The sequence below is a fragment of the Anomaloglossus baeobatrachus genome, chromosome 5 (genome assembly GCF_048569485.1).
Source record: "Anomaloglossus baeobatrachus isolate aAnoBae1 chromosome 5, aAnoBae1.hap1, whole genome shotgun sequence".
Taxonomy (NCBI): Eukaryota; Metazoa; Chordata; class Amphibia; order Anura; family Aromobatidae; genus Anomaloglossus; species Anomaloglossus baeobatrachus.
In genome coordinates, this window is record NC_134357.1 from 138,812,059 (window position 1) to 138,832,051 (window position 19,993).

The window sequence follows — 19,993 nt, forward strand, 5'->3', positions numbered from 1 at the left end:
TATAATATGGCACCCTTCTCTGGATTTCACAAAAATGACTGCCAGTGTGCGCATATGCAATAGTCCCGGCGTCCTAATGCACCTCTAAAGTCCTCATGGCATCACTAGAAAAACTTTATATGAGTGCTGAAACTGGATGCACCAATGACATGGGGCTGGTGCTTCATGCGTCAATCAACCTTGCACCATAATAATTCCCTAAAGCATAAAAGGAAATGCAGGAGAGGATATTTGAGAATTCTCCCCTTGATAAAGCACTAATTGCGAAACGCATCAGGATGATTGAGGTTTACACCAAATACACATAACATGGGTAAGAAGTAAATAGATTTTTCTCACACACTGATGTAATTGCTGCCCCTTCTTTGTACTGGCACTTTACCTTGATATGTACTGGTTTTTTGCGTTACCATATCCTGGGAGCGGATGCCCATTCGATATTTGTTATGTGGTCCATTCCTCTTTAGTTGAGTTGGCCAGTGTGTATGAAGCCCATATTAGTGAACCCCCAGTGTCTTAACAATTACTGTAGCTGATGGCGTAACCTGGGGGGGACACAAAGTCAGTGACCCTAGGTGCAATTTTTTGGGGTGCAACCTTTCGGAAGAAAATAATCAGTGGCATCACTAGTGCCAAAGATTTGGGTGAGTATACATGCCGGGACTTCTCATTGGGTGCCCTGGATCCTCGGTCGAGCCCCTCATTGTACAGGTTAGACCCTGCGGTGTAGCCATAACCTTCCTGCCCACCACTCTCTGCCCTGGAGGCTTCAGTCGGTGGCCTATAAGCCATCCGCGTCCGGGCGAGTGGCGTCACTATATTGTGCCGTATATGCCCAGGAGAGAATAGGACTGAGGGGCACTATGGGGTTTTAATACTGGGTTAGGGGTTTATAATACTTTGCCCACACGGGTGACTGTAGCTATTGTTACCAGTTATTGTTGAGTTTTCTGTGAGTTTTGGGAGCACACTCTATGGACAAGCCCTTAAAGTAAAAGAACATGCTAACCATAGAACAGATTATCCAGTGCAGCTACTACGTCTATAAACACTTGTAATACACAGAGCCGCCGCTCCGACACACACCTCCAAGACCATTTACTAAGGAAAAACAAGAACTCGGGAACTCCCTGTGACTTTCTGGCCTCTACGTCATCACTGGGTCACGTGACCCAAGAAGAGCCACGCAGCCGAACCTCTCGCCTTGCCTCAGGCTTGCACTTCTTGCCTGCGTCGATGGGTGACACGCATACCTATAGCTACTGCGCATGCTCAGTCCGCGCTCGAAAGGTTGCAAAACCCCTCACGCATGCGTAGTGCAGCCGGATGAAGCCGCTCTCCCTCCTGCTGTCAGTCCGAGCTGCCCTTTTTGCTACGTATTTCCGGTGTGCGGTGTCTGTTCTCTTTTACTAGCTGGTGTCCAAGGCCCCGGGCCGGGAGAAGAGGAGGAGTCGTCGCTGCCGCCACCGGGTACGAAAGGGGAGAAGCGGAGAGACGGAAGGAGGTAATGTGGTCTGTGCGAGGGAGGATCGTAATCGGGGAGACCAGTGTTGGGGAGGCCGCATAGAGAGGGCTGGGTCTGTAACAACCGACGGACGTGGCTACGAACACACCGTGACCGGAGGGAGTCAGTGCAGACAGCTGCCCCCAAACCGAGGAGAGGGAACCGCAGCCTGACACTGGGTATAGTGCACCCGGGCTGCTCCTGACACTGGGTATAGGGCACCCGGGCTGCTCCTGACACTGGGTATAGTGCACCCGGGCTGCTCCTGACACTGGGTATAGTGCACCCGGGCTGCTCCTGACACTGGGTATAGTGCACCCGGGCTGCTCCTGACACTGGGTATAGTGCACCCGGGCTGCTCCTGACACTGGGTATAGTGCACCCGGGCTGCTCCTGACACTGGGTATAGTGCACCCGGGCTGCTCCTGACACTGGGTATAGTGCACCCGGGCTGCTCCTGACACTGGGTATAGGGCACCCGGGCTGCTCCTGACACTGGGTATAGTGCACCCGGGCTGCTCCTGACACTGGGTATAGTGCACCCGGGCTGCTCCTGACACTGGGTATAGTGCACCCGGGCTGCTCCTGACACTGGGTATAGTGCACCCGTGCTGCTCCTGACACTGGGTATAGTGCACCCGGGCTGCTCCTGACACTGGGTATAGTGCACCCGGGCTGCTCCTGACACTGGGTATAGGGCACCCGGGCTGCTCCTGACACTGGGTATGGTGCAACCGGGCTGCTCCTGACACTGGGTATAGTGCACCCGGGGTATGGTGCACCCGGGCTGCTCCCCGACACTGGGTATGGTGCACCCGGGCTGCTCCCCGACACTGGGTATAGGGCACCCGGGCTGCCCCCCGACACTGGGTATAGGGCACCCGGGCTGCCCCCCGACACTGGGTATAGGGCACCCGGGCTGCCCCCCGACACTGGGTATAGGGCACCCGGGCTGCCCCCCGACACTGGGTATAGGGCACCCGGGCTGCTCCCCGACACTGGGTATAGGGCACCCGGGCTGCTCCCCGACACTGGGTATAGGGCACCCGGGCTGCTCCCCGACACTGGGTATAGGGCACCCGGGCTGCTCCCCGACACTGGGTATAGGGCACCCGGGCTGCTCCCCGACACTGGGTATAGGGCACCCGGGCTGCTCTCCGACACTGGAGTATGGGGAGGCCGCCCGATACTGGGGCCCTAGTGACTATGGACATGCTGATAAAACCATCATATCTGATTATTTGTATAACGACCAGAATCCAGAGTGTTTTTTTTGTTTTTTTTCTTTTCTTTTCATGAAGTGACACTGCAGATGTACAGACCTGTATGGGCGTTGTAGATCTTCATCCTGGCTATGTGCCATAACCATAGCATCCATGTGTACCCACATTCTGATCAGTTCCATGGTCCACCGTGACTGCGGTCCTCCACCTGTCAGATGGGTGGGCCACTGGGTCAGGTATCTATATGGCTTCCTCGTTCCACATCATCAGATTTCTCGGCTTCAGACCCCAGATTGACACTTTGCTGAAGCCGTTAGCGGACGTGTATCTGCCCAAATCTCAAGTATATCCCTGGTGACAAATACACGCAATATGTATAATCTCGCAGGCCGCGCTGCCAGGCTCTTGCGTTGGTGTTCGGGTGCTACTTGGCAACCCTCCAGAGGATGCTGGTGTGGCCAACATGGACTGTGCATGTTGTGTGCGCGCGTGGTGATAAATACTCTGAAGTCCATTTTCATGTGGATTTTCATGCCCCTTTACAATTCTCAGATTCCACCTCAGTCACTCGCCTCCCATGTACGGTGCAAGTAAATAAAGTAAAAGGGGGCATAGTTGAATCGCGGACTATCTACACGCAGCAGATCCTTGTCTAGATCTCCTGATATGTCTGCAGAGTGGCCACATCTGGTTTGAGCTTCTGATCCTCTAGTGAATAAATGTTGGATTTGGTGTCCTGTAATAATACGAGTGACTGGAATTGTGTTCTCCTGCAGATGATATTAGAATATTCACCAGAAATCATCTCATGAATTTCTAGGAGAAAATTCTTCACCTGGTTTCTGTGACCATGTTTCATTGTCTATTCTCACTTGTCACCAATGTATTTGGGGACATTGCCTTGTCCACATCCTTGCTGTCCTGTCACATAACACATAGACAGCGGTACGTACTGGTTGCCCCCGTCACATAGGCAGCATTACTTCCCTGGTTGCCCCCATTACTTAACACATGGACAGCGGAACATCCCTGCCTGCCCCGGTCACATGACACATGGACAGCGGAACATCCCTGCCTGCCCCGGTCACATGACACATGGACAGCGGAACATCCCTGCCTGCCCCGGTCACATGACACATGGACAGCGGAACATCCCTGCCTGCCCCGGTCACATGACACATGGACAGCGGAACGTTCCGGTTGCCCCCGATAGCAGTTGTACTTTGGTTTGCCTGACTAAAGAGACAGACAGAATATATAGCAGTTGTCTTCTGGCAACTTTGGTGGCATATACCGTATTTTTCGTTTTATAAGATGCACTGGATTATAAGATGCACCCCAAATTTAAAGATAAAAAAAGGTAAAAAAAAATAAAAATAAAAATGGGGTTCGTCTTATACTCCCGGTGTTGTCTTACCGGAGTGGGGGCAGCAGTGGTGGTGAAGCGGGTCACAGGAGGCAGAGGTTGTGCTGGCAGCAGCACGGGCGGTCAGTGGCAGTAGCGGCGGTCAGTGGTGGCAGTGGCGGCAACTCAGTAGTGGTGGCAGAGGCGGCAAGTCAGTAGTGGAGCAGGCTGGTGCAGTGAGTGTTCGTGGTCCCGGTTCAAATGATGGCGCCTGGAGTGGCGCATGCGCAGATGGAGCTCTCATCCAAGGACTCCATCTGTGCATACGCTGACTCCCGACACCATCATTTGAACTGGGACACTCACCGCACAGACACCGCAGTCCACACCGCCACCCACCCGCACAGAGAGGGAGCTGGCACCGACAGGCACCCGACCGCCAACACGCAGCCACAGGCACCCGGTCGCCACACAGACAGTCCCCCCGGTAATCTGTATTCGGCTTTTAAGATAAGGCCCCCCCCCCCATTTTCCTCCCAATTTTTTGAGGAAAAGTGCGTCTTATAATCTGAAAAATAGGTAGTTAGAATTGCTCACTGATATTTGGTCGGTGGAACTTCACCATTTTGTCTACTTTGCACTAGATTTTCTTCTATAGTCACCATTAGTATGGACCACAATGCCCAAATTACAAACCCATACATGCCTATGAAGTAGTAAGTTCAGGTCAGACAACAAGTGGTCAGTCTGGTCCTTGTAGTCCTATTTGGATGGTGAGTTCACTGTAAGAGATAAAGGCTGACAGTTTTCAGTCTTTATTTATTTGATTTGTGCTTCAGATCTTTTTACAAGAAATGTCCTCACCTATTTCTTATCTCCATGTAACCAGAATCGATGTTGGACCTCTACTATATATCTCTGTACCTTGGATTTCAGAAGGCTCAGTTTTATTGTCTCTCTGGTTCCTTATGGAGTTGTGATATTCTGTATTATGGAGGTATCATCCCTTAGAAGAATTGATTATAAGGTAGTATGAAAACCTTACAAATGTACTGTGAAATCCTAGGATCCCGGTAGCCGATATGCTTACATTGTTGCTGGACCACCAATAAGTCCCTTTTCCGTCTGAAGTGGTCTACGTGGCATGTAAACGTTTCACTCCTCTGATCTATGGCATGGTGGTAGTTTTGACAGTTCTTTAGATATACGGATTGATGGTTGTAGGTTGTGTTCATCACTTTGCACTAGAGTTTCCACTACACTAGTACATTACGGATGACCTTTCTTTAGAATAGGTCATCATTATCTGATCTTTAAACACTATTTGCCCAAAGGGCAACAAGAGGTACCCTAACTAAAGACCTAATCAAATAAACTTTATTAAATTACATAAATGGGCAAGGATTAAAATTGGCAGGTGGGAGGCCAATTCCGTATAAGATAAGTGCGGCTACGGACCGACACTGCTCTGGATAATTCCTAACCGTCATATGGCTGGCTATCACCTACACTGCCTGTTAACAGCTTATAGCCTCCCCGGAGGTAGTTTTAACAGGCAGTGTAGGTGATAGTCAGCCATATGACGGTTAGGCATTATCCAGAGCAGTGTCGGTCCGCGGCCGCACTTATCTTATACGGATTTGGCCTCCCCCCTGCCAATTTTAATCCTTGTCCATTTATATAATTTAATAAAGTTTATTTGATTAGGTCTTTAGTTAGGGTACCTCTTGTTGCCCTTTGGGCAAATAGTGTTTGTATAATTACCCCTACGCTGATCGGGTGTGACAATCAGAGGTTAGTGTTTTATCATTATCTGATCTTTGGCGCTCTGCCGTCTGCCCCCATCGGTCAACTATTGCCATCCCCGCCTGTGGCCAGATGTAGACTATACGGAGCAGAACCACTGGTCCATCACACTATTTAACATCAAATGCTGCGGATCAGAGCTCATGCCAATAACAGGAGTATATCTGCAATACCCGGTGTACGGAGCTGTGCTGTTCTGCATTGTGCACTGTTTACATCTGCCTGCAGTCAGATCTTGTAACAGATGACTGGTGAGGTGGCGGGTGCTCGACCCCTGACCATCTATTACTGATGATCTCTTACGCCAGCGTCACATGCTACGATATATCGTGCGATATGTCGTCGGGGTCACGGATTCCGTGACGCACATCCGGCATCGATAGACATATCGTAGCGTGTGACAGCTACGAGCGACTGCTAACGAGCAAAAATACTCACCTTATCGTTGCTCGTTGACACGTCGCTCATTTTCATAATCTCGTTCCTCCTTCTGTGCGCCGGTTGTTGATCGTTCCCGGGGCAGCACACATCGCTCCGTGTGACACCCCGTGAATGACGAACACAACTTACCTGCATCCCGCCGGTAATGCGGAAGGAAGGAGGTGGCCCACTCATTTCCGCACCTCCGCTTCTATTGGGTGGCCGCTGTGTGACATCGCTGTGACGCCGAACGTCCCTCCCCCTTCAGGAAGAGAATATTCTCCGCCCACAGCGAGGTCGTCCGGGAGGTATGTGTGACAGGGGGTTAACGACTTTGTGTGCCACGGGTAACTAATTGCCCGTGACGCACAAACAACGGGGGCGGGTACGATCGCTCGATAGATCGTACCGTGTGATGCCGGCTTTAGACTGTGCCCACGGTCAGTGTTTTGGATGTAGTGTGTTTTCACTGTGTCCAAAACTCTTCATTATACAGTACAAGCACAGTGGATGAGTCCTGATCTTGGGCACATACCCTTAAGGACAGGTCATCAGTATTGTAGGGTTTGTAACCCCTTTAAATTTCATGTTAGATTGAGTTTTCAAAAATGAAAAGAAGGTTGAACATTTTTCAGTGTAATGTGGCTAATAGTGACCGCTCCTTATTTTTTAATCAGTTGTTTTCCCCTTTAGCCAAACTTTACTTACGTGAAAGGTTCTTTGAAAATAATTTGATCATTTTACGGCCTTTTATAGTCACGACCACTGATTAGCTGTATGGAAACCTGTCAGTAAGTGTTGAAATTTCCTGCAGCGCCACCACAGGTGAAGTTGAGCATTACACATGTGTAACACAGGACATCACAGGTCCTCCAGAGCGGGGGGACACTTTCTAAGAACGTTCCCCTTGAGATAAAGTCTCCTGAACAGAGTATAACCCAGTATTAGCTGAGTGCTCACTGTTGGGTACATGACTGTGGATTTTCTAATCTGATAACCCCCTTAGGCAAAAGATACCTAGTTTTCATTTCTTATCTGCCACCACTGACATATGACCTCTTTCTGTATGATGGGTAGACCAAAGATGAGCCACTTTCATGTCTATGGCCTGTGATGGGACCTGCAGATGTCTTACATATCCTACAGGTGAGCTTCAGCTTTATGTCACACCATTGTTTTCATGCGGTTAAAGGGAATCTGTCAGCAGGTTTTTGCCACCTAATCTAAGAGCAGCATAATGTAGCGACAGAGATCCTGATTCCAGCGATGTGTCAGCTACTGGGCTGCTTAGTGTAGTATTGATTAAAATCTGTTTTATCAGCAGAAAATTATTGCTAGAGAATTCATTAATCAAGCATATTCATGAGCTCTGTTTCACCCGCACCTTCCACTGATTGTACACAGTAAGCTGCCAATGTGCATAGGCAAAAAGCTGACAGATGTTATGCAAAGCTCACCAGTCAGAAAACTGGGATTTTGTATCAAAATAAGATCAAGCAGCCTAGTAAGTGACAAATTGCTGGAATCAGGGTCTCTGCCCCTACACTATGCTGATCTCAGATGAGGATGTGAATTTCTGCTGACAGATTCCCTTTAATTGAGAATTCTCTAAGTTCTATGTAGCATTTGGTGTGCAGCCATATATTAGAAAACAATACCACCTACAGCTGCAGCTACCTGAGATCTTGGGGAAAGGATTATCATTATAAATGGATGCCATTGTGGCTGGAGTGGGAACGCCTCTCAGATATCTGAGTGGAATGGACGAAGGAAACATTAAACTTTGTGTGTATCTCGCTGTAAACATACAAGTAATGGAACAGGATACTAAATCCTGGTGCTTGCGCCACATCAGATTTCAGCTCTGGGTTATGAGTTATATACCGTAGTTTACCATGTCCTTTCATCAGCTGCAATAAATGTAGAAGTACAGGTCTAGGGGAGCGTTCGCTTGGGGGTAGGGGGAGCGTTCGCTTGGGGGTAGGGGGAAAGTTCGCTTGGGGGTAGGGGGGAGCGTGCGCGTGGGGGTAGGGGGAGCGTGCGCGTGGGGGTAGGGGGAGCGTGCGCGTGGGGTTAGGGGGAGCGTGCGCGTGGGGTTAGGGGGAGCGTGCGCGTGGGGTTAGGGGGAGCGTGCGCGTGGGGTTAGGGGGAGCGTGCGCGTGGGGTTAGGGGGAGCGTGCGCGTGGGGTTAGGGGGAGCGTGCGCGTGGGGTTAGGGGGAGCGTGCGCGTGGGGTTAGGGGGAGCGTGCGCGTGGGGTTAGGGGGAGCGTGGGGTTAGGGGGAGCGTGGGGTTAGGGGGAGCGTGCGGGTAGGGAGGCGCGTGGGGTTGGGGGGGAGGGTGCGCGTGGGGTTGGGGCAGGCTATGATGTCTGGACCTCCGCCTGCAGAAAGCGTATACGCCAGAAAATGTTGCAAGACAGAGCACACGCTGACCCTGTCTGCACCATTATAGTAAATAGCCCTGTTGGCGCATGCGTCTGAAACTTGTTCTGCGGGGGGGGGGGTTTCGGATGGAAGCTCCGATGTGACCTGGGAACGTAGGTAGTAACGCAGTGTGAAAGCGGGCTTATACACCTTGGGGCCTGTTTCACACCTTTCTCTTGTCACTTTTGCCTGCTTCATTTTATACTTCCATACACGGCAATGTTTAAAATACCAAATGAAAATGTCAGCAAACTGTAAAAAATGGTGAAAAATAAAAATGTATGTCAGATCCCCCTCTGACCTGCGATTTTCCCATTGTATTCTATGTGGATACAAACATATCTGTTTTAAGTGAAATGTTTTCTGTCCACAGCACATAAACATGGTGTGAGGGAGATGTAATGGTCTCGGATGTATAAAAACTGAAGCCAGGACCTCAGTGTGAATAGAGGCTAAAGATACTCCATTGCAAAAGTGAAACATTGTGTAACTGTGGCTGTAAATAAATAAGCCGGGGTGATGTGGAAATGAAATCCGACACGGACAGTCACAGGTCACGTATATGTGCCAATACTGTCCTGACTCGGGTGCCAATGTACCCACATAACCCCTATGGCACATCTCTGCAATGATCAGTATGGCTCAGGTCTGTCCTCATCTTCAGGATAGGACTGACACTTTGCGTGACAATGGAGCGGTCTCTTTGGGGTACCCATGCCAGAAAGGCTCAATATTATGGGGAGTAAAAAGTGCGCAGCAGGTGGCCACAAGGGGATGTAACAGATCTCATCCAAACGCTGCAGATGTTCATGGCATAATATGACTGTGTTATGCAGATTCCCAACTGGATTTCACTGTTTGCAACTCAAAGGGTAAGATCCGACACTATCCTCGCCGTTCATGCTGATTTTGGTGTGCATCTGTGACAAAACTTGAAAAATACTTATTTTTTTGTCATGTGTGAGTGTACCCTTAGGTTTAGATATCCATATTGAAATGTAGGCCACTCCTTTCCGGAGACTGAAGACTTGACCGACCCTTGTGCAGCTGCAGGCGATCGTTCTCTCTAAGGACAAGTCCCAGAGCTGCCTTCTATCACATGCACTATTCTGGTCCGTAAAATGTATCCTGATAAAGCAAGCTGTGTGTTTTCTATCTATGCGGACAATAGGCCTGAATGGAATATTATCCATGTGCATTGACACGCTGGCTATAAAGGATCCGTGTGCCATCCGTGCCGCACACCAACACCGCAGTGTGGCTAAGCAGAGCGAGCTCCAATACTGAAATTCCTACATTCACTACAGATTTTCTGCATTGAAATTCTGCAGAAAATGTGCAAACCTGTCCTAATGGTGAATTCACATGCGGCTAATCTTACAAATATCATATCACATGCTGCGGACGTTTTCTGCACAGAGGAAACGAGAATGTAGCTTGATCTTATCTGGGGCTTTGGTTACTTTTTGGCACAGGGCTAAGACTTTGCTGCTAACTACCTGCCTGTTCTACCTGGCTAATATCTCCTGTCATTTTTGACCTCACATCAACAGAGCAGCTCTTTCTCTTCCGGTCTGCTCTGTAGACTGCTGACTAGTAATGAGTGAACACTACAATACTTGTGCTCTTTACCAGAGATGAGCGGGTTGGATGTTCTAACGGACTCTGCTCGAGTAGCAAGTGTAATGGAGGTCAATGATTGGGCTGTTTGGCTCTCCATGCACATACAGACAGCCATAAACAGCATTTCTGGAGGAAGGTGGACAGACTATACAGTGTGTCCACCCATATTTCTGTATGCAGGTGTCGATTCGTATTGAATTGATGATGCCCTACAATTTTTTTTAATCCACTTTGTTTCTCTATCTCGTTCCGTTTTCGAGATAAAAATGCTAACTCCGTTGTTTTCCACCAGGTGGCGCTATAGGTGGTTTCATTGCGTAATGCATGGCTACATTACTATACCTAGACACCACTTCTATGCCTATAGCTGCCGCCGTTCTCAAGTTAATGGCGGTGGACACACTGTGTATACACAGCATCAGAACATATTGTTTTTCCAGCACCCATGACAGCACCACGAGAGAGGGGATCCGCCCTTCAAGGACAGGAAACCTCCAGGATTAAAAGGGGCGGCACCTCTCCCCACATCAGTTGGTTTCCTGTCTTTGAACAGGGAGCCTCCAGGAGGGCATCTTCCTAGGCGGAAAGATCAGAAGTTAACATCGTGCAGTTCTGTGGTGTCCACGTGGCCTTCACTTTCCACTTCTATAAGCACTATAGATGGATTTATAATTTACTGGCCTCACCTTTGGGAGAAGGGTTCTGCACGCTTTGGTCCCTCCCTAGGTTTCCTGTCTATGTAATTCTCTCGTGGTGCTGTCATGGGTGCTGGAAAAATACGTAATTACTTACCGGTAATGTGTTTTCTCTGAACCCATGACAGCACCCTTACATTCCCTCCCTGCGCGTGGATGTGTTAGTAGTTCTTGGGTTTTTCACTTCTCTCCGCATGGCTGTATGTTGGTGGTAGTTTTGTGTTATAACAATGTTCCTTTTCCGGAGGTCCTTTCATGCTCTGTAACCAACTGATGTGGGGAGAGGTGCCGCCCCTTTTAATCCTGGAGGTTTCCTGTCCTTGAAGGGCGGATCCCCTCTCTCGTGGTGCTGTCATGGGTTCAGAAAAAACACATTGCCGGTAAGTAATTACGTATTTTTACCCCCAGTGAGAGCCATTCAGAGACTAAGCAGCCCTCACTAGAGTGCCTAGTCCCATCCATGAGTGACACATCCGGGCACCCCCGATACTCGGCTGAGCACCGTGTGTACCCTAGCACCTTGATGCTCGATTGAGTATCCGGCGGTGGCAAGCATGTTCACTCATCATTCCTGCTGATTGATAGCAGACTTCCCGCAGTTAGGAAAAAAAAAATAATAATCATATATCATTTTTTTTTTTTTAAATAAAGGTTGTTTGTCTTGGGACCGTGAAGAAGGCGGCTGCGTCCGCCGAAACGCGTAGTCCATACTGCATATACCTTGCACTTAACAACTAGTCAAGAGCTCTGGAATTTTTTTATTCTTAGATAATAAAGTCAGAGAAAAAGAAAAACAAACTTTTGTTGCCCTTTTGGAGTCATTCTGCCTTGCTGGATCCTTCTTCATGTTGTTATATATATATATATATATATATATATATATATATATATATATATATATATATATATATATTTATATATTTATACTGTTTCCACAATAGATTTACAGACGTATTTCTTTATGCGGGCGACAGATAGATAACAATGTTATTCTTGCTTTGTACAATTGTAGATATAAAAATATTGTCTTTTTTTTTTTTTTTTCCCCACACTTATTTGCTATATTTTTTCATAGCAACTAGGTGAAAAAACTCAGTCGAGTCCTAGCAATATTATATAATGTTCCCCTGCAGACAGACATACACCTGGTTTATCTATTGAGGAAACAGTGTATCAAAATAAAATACAGAATTATTTGCATCCATCCAAGAGTGTGCAGAGAATCTGATTGGTCTTTAGGCAGTGAGGGCCGATGCCATTCAGCAGAATCTCGCGCAGAGTGGAAGAGAAGAGGCCGCTATGATAAAATGACGTCCCCGTGAGCGGGAAAATCTCCCAACAGGAGCGGTTCATGAGGCGGCAGAGATCGGCGCCAGGCAGGTCGTAAGCCACCATCTGCCAGTAACTTATTAGACCAATATGAAATAAGTCCCAGAGAACATTAAATCTGGCTGCTGCGTTCTTGATTAGATTTTAACTGTGGATGTCACCACTTTAATGTGTAACACATGTGGATTTGTAGCACGATCTGTGTGGAAAGTGACAAGAAAACATTCGTGGAGTCGAATGATCCTCTTTACTGGAAATCTCCAATCCACATGCAACAATTAAAGGGAACCGGTCACCAGATTTTTCCCTATTAAACTAAAAGAATCCCCTTCTGCAGCTCCTGGGCTGACTCCCCTTCCAGACCCCAAAAATAACTTTTTAAAACCTGGCTTTTAGGTATGCAAATTACCTTGATTGGCCAGATGGGCGGGCTCATTTTCTGCTCCTTTATAGCCCTCCTGCCGCTGATCGCTGTCCTCCTTCCTTGATTTACGGGATGACGCCCTCCGTCATCCTCCTCGTCGCATTTTCAAATGTCGTGCCTGTGCAGTTAGGTCTGCTTGCGCAGGCGCAGTTTGCTCTGCCATATTGCATGCAGAGCAGAAAACAGCTGCCCTCGCTCGCGCCGGTGAGCTAAATGCGCAGGCGCAAGATTATGGGCGGGTACTAGGATGACACTGGTGAGGTCGGCACTGTGCATGACCTCACCAGCACCATGCTTGTACCCGCCCATAATCTCACGCCTGCGCATATAGCTCACCGGCGCAAGCGAGGGCAGCTGTTTTCTGCTCTGCCCACGATATGGCAGAGCAAACTGCACCTGCTCGAGCCAACCTAACTGCACAGGCGCGAGATTTGAAAATGCGACGAGAAGGATGACTGAGGCGTCATCCCGTCCATCAAAGAAGGAGGACGGCGATCAGCGGCAGGAGGGGGGATAAAGGAGCAGAAATTGAGCCCGCCCATCTGGCCAACACATGTAATTTGCATACCCAACGGTCAAGTTTTATAAAGTTATTTTTGGGATCTGGAAGGGGAGTCAGGGCCAAGATGCACCTTCATAGAATGCAGCCCAGGAGCTGCAGAAAGGGATTTTTTGGTTTAATAGGTAAAAATCTGGTGACAGGTTCCCTTTTAGAGGGGTTGACCACTACTACGATAACCCCTTCTGATTCCCCATAAAGACTATATACTGTCTTCCCCTACCGGCGCCATTCCAGCGTTGTGACGTCACGCGAGCACCGTGTCCCGTCAGTGCCGGTTTCCATCTCCCTACTTTCAGACAAAATGAACAAACAGGAAGTGAGCACTGCAGCTGTGGTCACTTCCTGTTGATTGCACTTTTTGTCCGCATACAGGGAGAAGGAAGCCGTTGCTGATCGGACACTGTGCTCGTGTGACGTCACAACCCCACATGAGCCCCTGCACTGCGAGCCATGGCACAGCTAGTACGTGAGGGGAGTATAGGCTTTATTATATTACCTTGGGGAAACAGAACGGGATGTCTTAGTTGTGGATTTTAAAACACTGTCATCGTCCCTGTTTATGTCCAAGCTTGGCTATGCAGATAGTCTCTTTAGAGAGGAAGAGGACTTGAACTCTGCTGACAACTAATGGACATAGCTCCTCAAAGTCATTATTAACCATTTAAAGGGTTTTGCATGATGACTTGGGATAAGAAGCTAAACCAAAAGCTCCATTTGAAGTACTAGTTTGGCTGGGTGAGTGACCTATGACTGGGGATCTAATGGTTAAAGGTTCTCTTTGTGAAGAGTGCCAAGTCGGCGTAAGGAGACTTAAGAATTGACGTAGTATTGCCAGAGAGCAGGGAGAACTGACAGTGATCTAGTACTAGATGACCTCTGACAGCGCAGTATGGATAAACCGCTGTTTCTATGGGTAATATGGAGACTTTTGTAAGTGGCTATGTCTGTGAGGGCAAAAACTACTCAATGTGTTTGGGAAGTTACGCAACATTTCTGTAGATTAAGATTAGATATTGGCCTGATTTATTTATTCGCTGATTGTCGATGTGAATTGATGATGACTGTCCTTTAATTGCCGCGGTATCATGTTTGTCTAGAGCCGGTGCTCTGTGTTCATATGAGTTCAACCGTGTCAGTAATATTTTCTGCATGTGTTGAGTCATTGTGTAATAAAGGGCGTCCTGTGTGGATTTAAACTGTGGCAAATGCCAAATGTACAGCGAAGGCTCAGCTTATCCTCTGTATGATCAGAGCTTCAGGAGGCTCATCTTATAGTTTTCTTTAACCCAAATCCCAGCTGCCCTTTTACCAGTAAGGCTATGTGCGCACGCTGCGTTTTTTTCTGACCACAAAGATGCAGCGTTTTTGACCCCTAAAAAGCACAAAAACGCACCCACAGGAAAAACGCATAAAAGAAACACATGCAGTTTTTTGATGCATTTTTTTTGCTGCTTTTTTGTCCAATGAATTCAATGAGTAAAAAAACGCAAAAAGAATTGACATGCTGCATCTGAACTGTGCGGACAGCAAAAATGAAATCTCATACACTTTGCTGGGGAAGGAAATTCAAGCAGTTTTGAGACCCAAACTGCACCTAGAAAACATGGCAAAAAAAGCAGCGTGCCCACATAACCTTAGAATTTATTTTCCATCAATATAGAATCTTTTTTTTTTTTTATTTTTTTTTTTATTTTTTTTCCTCCAATATTTAGTCCTAAAGGGGGGGGTGAACAATAGGGTCCGACCACTGGAACTGCTTTCTAGTGCAAAGATGAAATGTGCCACCTTTCTGTCGGATGTCTAATTTTCTCATTGGCATCTTTGATGATGGTTTCCTTCTTGGGGTCTGTACACACATTTAGGATTTAGTGCAGAAATTTCAGCACCATTTCTGCAGCTCTTGGCAGGAAAAACGCAGCTGCAAAAAGGCGCATTTCCTGTGCGTTTTTGATGCTTTTTTGCCGCTTGTTTTTGGTGCTGATTTTTCACATTAATTAGTATGGGTGAACTCTGTTGCAAAAACGCTGCAAGAATTGACATCCTGCCGATTTGGGTCTGAGCCAGATCTGCCAAGGACAAAATACTGAACGTGTGTGTGAGACTAAGGCTGCTTTCACACTACGTTTTTTTTTTTTTTTTTGTTTTTTTTTTTAGCATGCGTCCTGAATGTTTTTTTGCTGCAAAAACGGATCCTGTTTTTGCACAGAAAAACGCATGTGTTATTTTGCAGGATCCTGTCACTTGAAGTTTATGGGCGGGCATTGAAGTCATGTGATCGGGAGTGAAGGGAACTAAAAGTGAGACTGGGAGCCGGCATCTGACAGCTGCGGAGGCTCGTAACCAAGGTAAACATCGGGTAACTTGCTTGGATATCCAATATTTACCTTGGTTACCAGCGTCTGCAGCTGCTAGGAGCCGGGCTCCCTGCACACGTAACCAAGGTAAACATCGGGTATCCAAGCAAGTTTCCCGATGTTTACCTTGGTTACGAGCCTCCGCAGCCCTCAGGAGGGAGGGGGGGAGAGAGGGAGACTGATCACACCAGGCTGGTTTCTGGGCATGCTCAGTAGAGCAAGCAGGATCCTGTCAATCAGCATGCCAGTGTTCACATGCGTTTGCGTGCAGTATAGTCAGGATCCAGCGATTTGCAGTATTTGGACACAGCTCAAAAACGCTACAAGTAGCGTTTTTGAAAAAAGTTAAAAAACTGCAACTCGCTGGATCCTCACTATAACGCACGCAAACGCAGGTTAACGCATGTTTACGCGAGTGCATTGCAACTGCATTGAAATGAAAACGCATTTGCACTGGATCCGTTTTTGCGTTAAACGTTCAGCACGCATGTTAAAAAAAACAGTGTGAAAGCAGTTTTAAAGGGAACCTGTCAGGTCCAATATGCATCCAGACCCATGAGCAGTTCTGGGTGTATGTTGCTAATCCCTGCCTAACTGTCCCTGTATACACTAGCATAGACAAAGATCTTTAGAAAAAGTATTTCTAAAGATCCTGTATAATATACTAATAAGCGAGGGGACTAGTCCTCTGGGCATTCGTTTCCTTGGCTAGTCGGTCCCCTTAGCATGTAAGCACACCCCTGTGGGTGTACTAACATTCTAAGGAATGCACAGTGTCAGAGGCATGGTCACGCTCACCTCTGTGCCTGACGCTGGATTTCGGCTCCGTACACATGATCCCAGCACTTCTGGTCATTCGCACTATGTAGCTGGGTCACGTCTCGGCTTCAAGCTGATGATGTACGCATGATTGGAAATGCCGTGGACTTCTGATCATGCATACTGACATTATACCCAGCGTTCTGAGGTGGCAAAACCGACAGCTACACGCATCACTGCCGATGATGATGACACTGGGCATGTGGGCGTGCTAACAGGGTGGATTGAGCGCAGGAAATAAAGCCCTTGTAACTAGTCCCTGACCATATTAGCATATCAAAAAAGATCTTTAGAAGTACTATGCTAGTGTATATGGGACGGTTAGGCAGGGATTGTTCATGCCAGAACTGCTCATGATTCTGGGTGCATATTACACCTGACAGGTTCCCTGTAATGCAAAACAAGACTGCCGCGGAGACACCATCACATGTTTCTCAATGCTGGCAGGAAACTAGCCAGGTCTTTCACCGGGAAGGAACAACCACGGGACGGGCAGTCTCCAGTCAAGGAAACCGCCTATGCCAAAACATGGTATCCATCCACAGACAGCTGTTTCGGGGTATTTGCCCCTCATCAGTGTGGAGTAGGAAACTGGCTAGTGGGAGCATTGCCTAGTAAAAGACTACATAAGCAAGGATGGTTGACCTTAGGAAGATCAACATCCAGCACCACGGAGACACCATCACGTGTTTCTCAACGCAGTGATTCTAGAACAAGGCCCCCTGGGAAATATGCAAAACAAGACTGCCGCGGAAACACCATCACATGTCTCAACGCTGGCAGGAAACTAACCAGGCCTTTCACCGGGAAGGAACAGCCACGGGAAGGGCAGTCTCCAGTCAAGGAAACCGCCTATGCCAATCATGGTATCCATCCACAGACAGCTGTTTCAGGGTATTTGCCCATCATCAGTGCGGCAGTCTTGTTTTGCATATTTCCCAGGGGGCCTTGTTCTAGAATCACTGCTTATGAGGTTCCTTGTAATGACTGTTCATAATTTTTGGCTTTTTTTCTTTTCTTTTGTATGCTTGAAGTCCCACAGAAAATCCTATGGCTAAGTTCACATGTTGGATGTGAAGCTGATTTTCCAGCCATATTCTCCTTTTGTGTGTTTCAATACTAGAATTGTGGATAGGATTTTCCTTAATTTCGTCCACATGCTGCGAAGAAATGGTGAGCGGACCTAGAAGTTAATTTATGATGTGGAATCTGCTGTAAATCCACAACATTTCAGCCATAATATCTGCACATTTTGATCCGGATTTCTCTGCAGGTTCTCCATGGAAAATGTGCAGCACGTATGTCCGAGGTGGGCGATCCCCTTTGAGAAAACAGAATACCCATAGATTGACACTATGTGAAAAATGTCACTAAGGCCTCATGCAGAGGAGCGTAGAAATCCAACTTGTGTGATCTGATTTCTGATTGGACGGCACACTGGGCCATGTTGTTCAGGGCTGATCAAATGAATGATTTTTCTTTTGCCCTGACTGTCCGTTTGTAAAATGTGTTAATTTTGTCCGATTTTCTGCACTCGTCTGATATCCGGAGGAGCACACGGAGCTGCGATGTCGTGTGCTCGCCTTCAGCCGACCTCATGCACCAAAAAACAATGCGACCTGTATGGAGACTTCACTATCTTGCTTTTTTGGCCATAATGCTTTCAGCCTGAAAAAACAACTGTTTTTGTAAAGAAGCCATTATTAAATAACACAAATAGCAATGAATTATTGTCCCTAGCGCCCGTTGTAAATTCTAGCTATGATTTTCCTTCACTGCTCTTATATATGTCTAGTGCCACTTTTAGTAAAGAGATAAACAAAAGTGCGTAAATGTGGCTTTAGGCTCATACATCCATTTTTCTCATGCGAGTGCGGTCTGTTATTAATTTGGACAGCACATTGAGTCATAGAGTCTAAAGAGAAAGTCAGCAGGTTTCTGGAATGTAGTTTGAGAGCAGCATGAGGTAGGAGCAGAGTCACTGTTATTTACTGGGCTGTGTTTTGCTGTTTCAATAAAATCATCGTTTTAGCAGCAGGAGATTATCACTACAAAACAAACTTGGCATGTGCAGAGTAATCCAACCCCTCCCCCAGCACTGATAAGCAGCTCTCTGTCACCATACAATGTACACAGAAAGCTGTGGTTTACACAAGCTCAACAGCTAAATTCTGCTACATCTATTATGATCATAACTGCTGAACCCAGAAAACTAAGCGATCTATCCCTGGAATCTGGGTCTGCTGACCAATTCTCTTTAATTGAATCATCCGATCTGTCCGTATTTAGTAATATTTTTTGAAAATGGGGGGGGGGGGGGGGGGAATAACAGACTTAAAAAAAAAAAAAAGCCCGTTTCCATAAAAGTGGAAGTGAATGTGGCTTTATTCCTACCCTGGAATGTGGTGCGGTGCTTGTCCCAGGATGACATATCTACTACTAAAGCTACGTCACAAAGTGCGGTTTTTTTTTTTATGTATTTTATTTTTACATGAAATCTGAAGTCAGTGGCTGGAAGGGCTAAAGAATGCACATAGCCTTATGCACATGTTGCTTTTTATTCCCTTGTAGATTTGGTGCAGAAAATAAACTGCAGCACGTCAATTATTTCAGCATTTTTCCACACCAAATGCATGAAAAATGCATTGGAAAACATTACATGCAAAAACCCCAGCATTTTTCCTGCCAAGAGAGAGATACAGATTTGGTGCAGAAATGTCTCCAACCGAATAGTCATTGTGCGCACAAAGCCTAGAGCCCCCGTCACATTTAACGACTTACCAGCAATCGCAAAAACGAGGCGACCTAAGGATCGCTGGTAAGTCGATAGATGTCACCCAGTCAGACCTTCCCAACGACGCAGTAACGATGAGTGACCTGTATAGGAGATCCTTGGTAGGTGTCAGACACAGCGATGTGTGCTGCCCAGCAGGACATCACCTTTGAAGAAAATGGTCCGGACCATTCGTCAACGACTAGAGATCTCCCAGCAGGGGCCTGATCGCTGGTAGATGTCACACATAACGAGATCACTGGCAAGATCGTTACAGCGTCACAGAAACCGTGACTCAGCAGCGATCTCGCTAGCGATCTCGTTATGTGTGACAGGGCCTTAAGTATATGTTCACACGCTGCTTTTTTGCTGCATCAAAACCTGGTCTCTTGGCAGTAAAATAGCTGCTTCCAATAAGCATGTTTTGCTCCTTTGTTACCTGCGTTTTTCTGTCATTTGTCTGCAGTACATATTTAAATAAAGTTAGTTTCATTCACCACAAAAGCAGCAAAAATGCTGAAAGAATTGATGTGCTACTTTTATAAACGCAGATGTGTCTGTGTGTGTCTGTCTGTGTGTGTCTGTCTGTGTGTGTCTGTCTGTGTGTGTCTGTCTGTGTGTGTCTGTCTGTGTGTGTCTGTCTGTCTGTGTGTGTCTGTCTGTGTGTGTCTGTCTGTGTGTGTCTGTCTGTG

At 47.2% G+C, this 19,993-nt stretch overlaps 1 protein-coding gene across 2 annotated transcripts in view; it reads left to right on the top strand.

Annotated features, from left to right (window-relative positions):
* The first annotated feature begins 1,354 nt into the window (after positions 1–1,354).
* Positions 1,355–19,993, top strand: part of SAR1A (secretion associated Ras related GTPase 1A) — a 52,616-nt gene continuing 33,977 nt past the window's right edge. Inside the window, exon 1 of one of the 2 annotated variants that reach the window (XM_075347235.1) lies at positions 1,355–1,504. The gene's annotated coding sequence lies outside the window, so the exon portion shown is untranslated. The remainder of the gene's footprint in view (positions 1,505–19,993) is intronic. The other variant, XM_075347236.1, reaches the window with a different exon arrangement.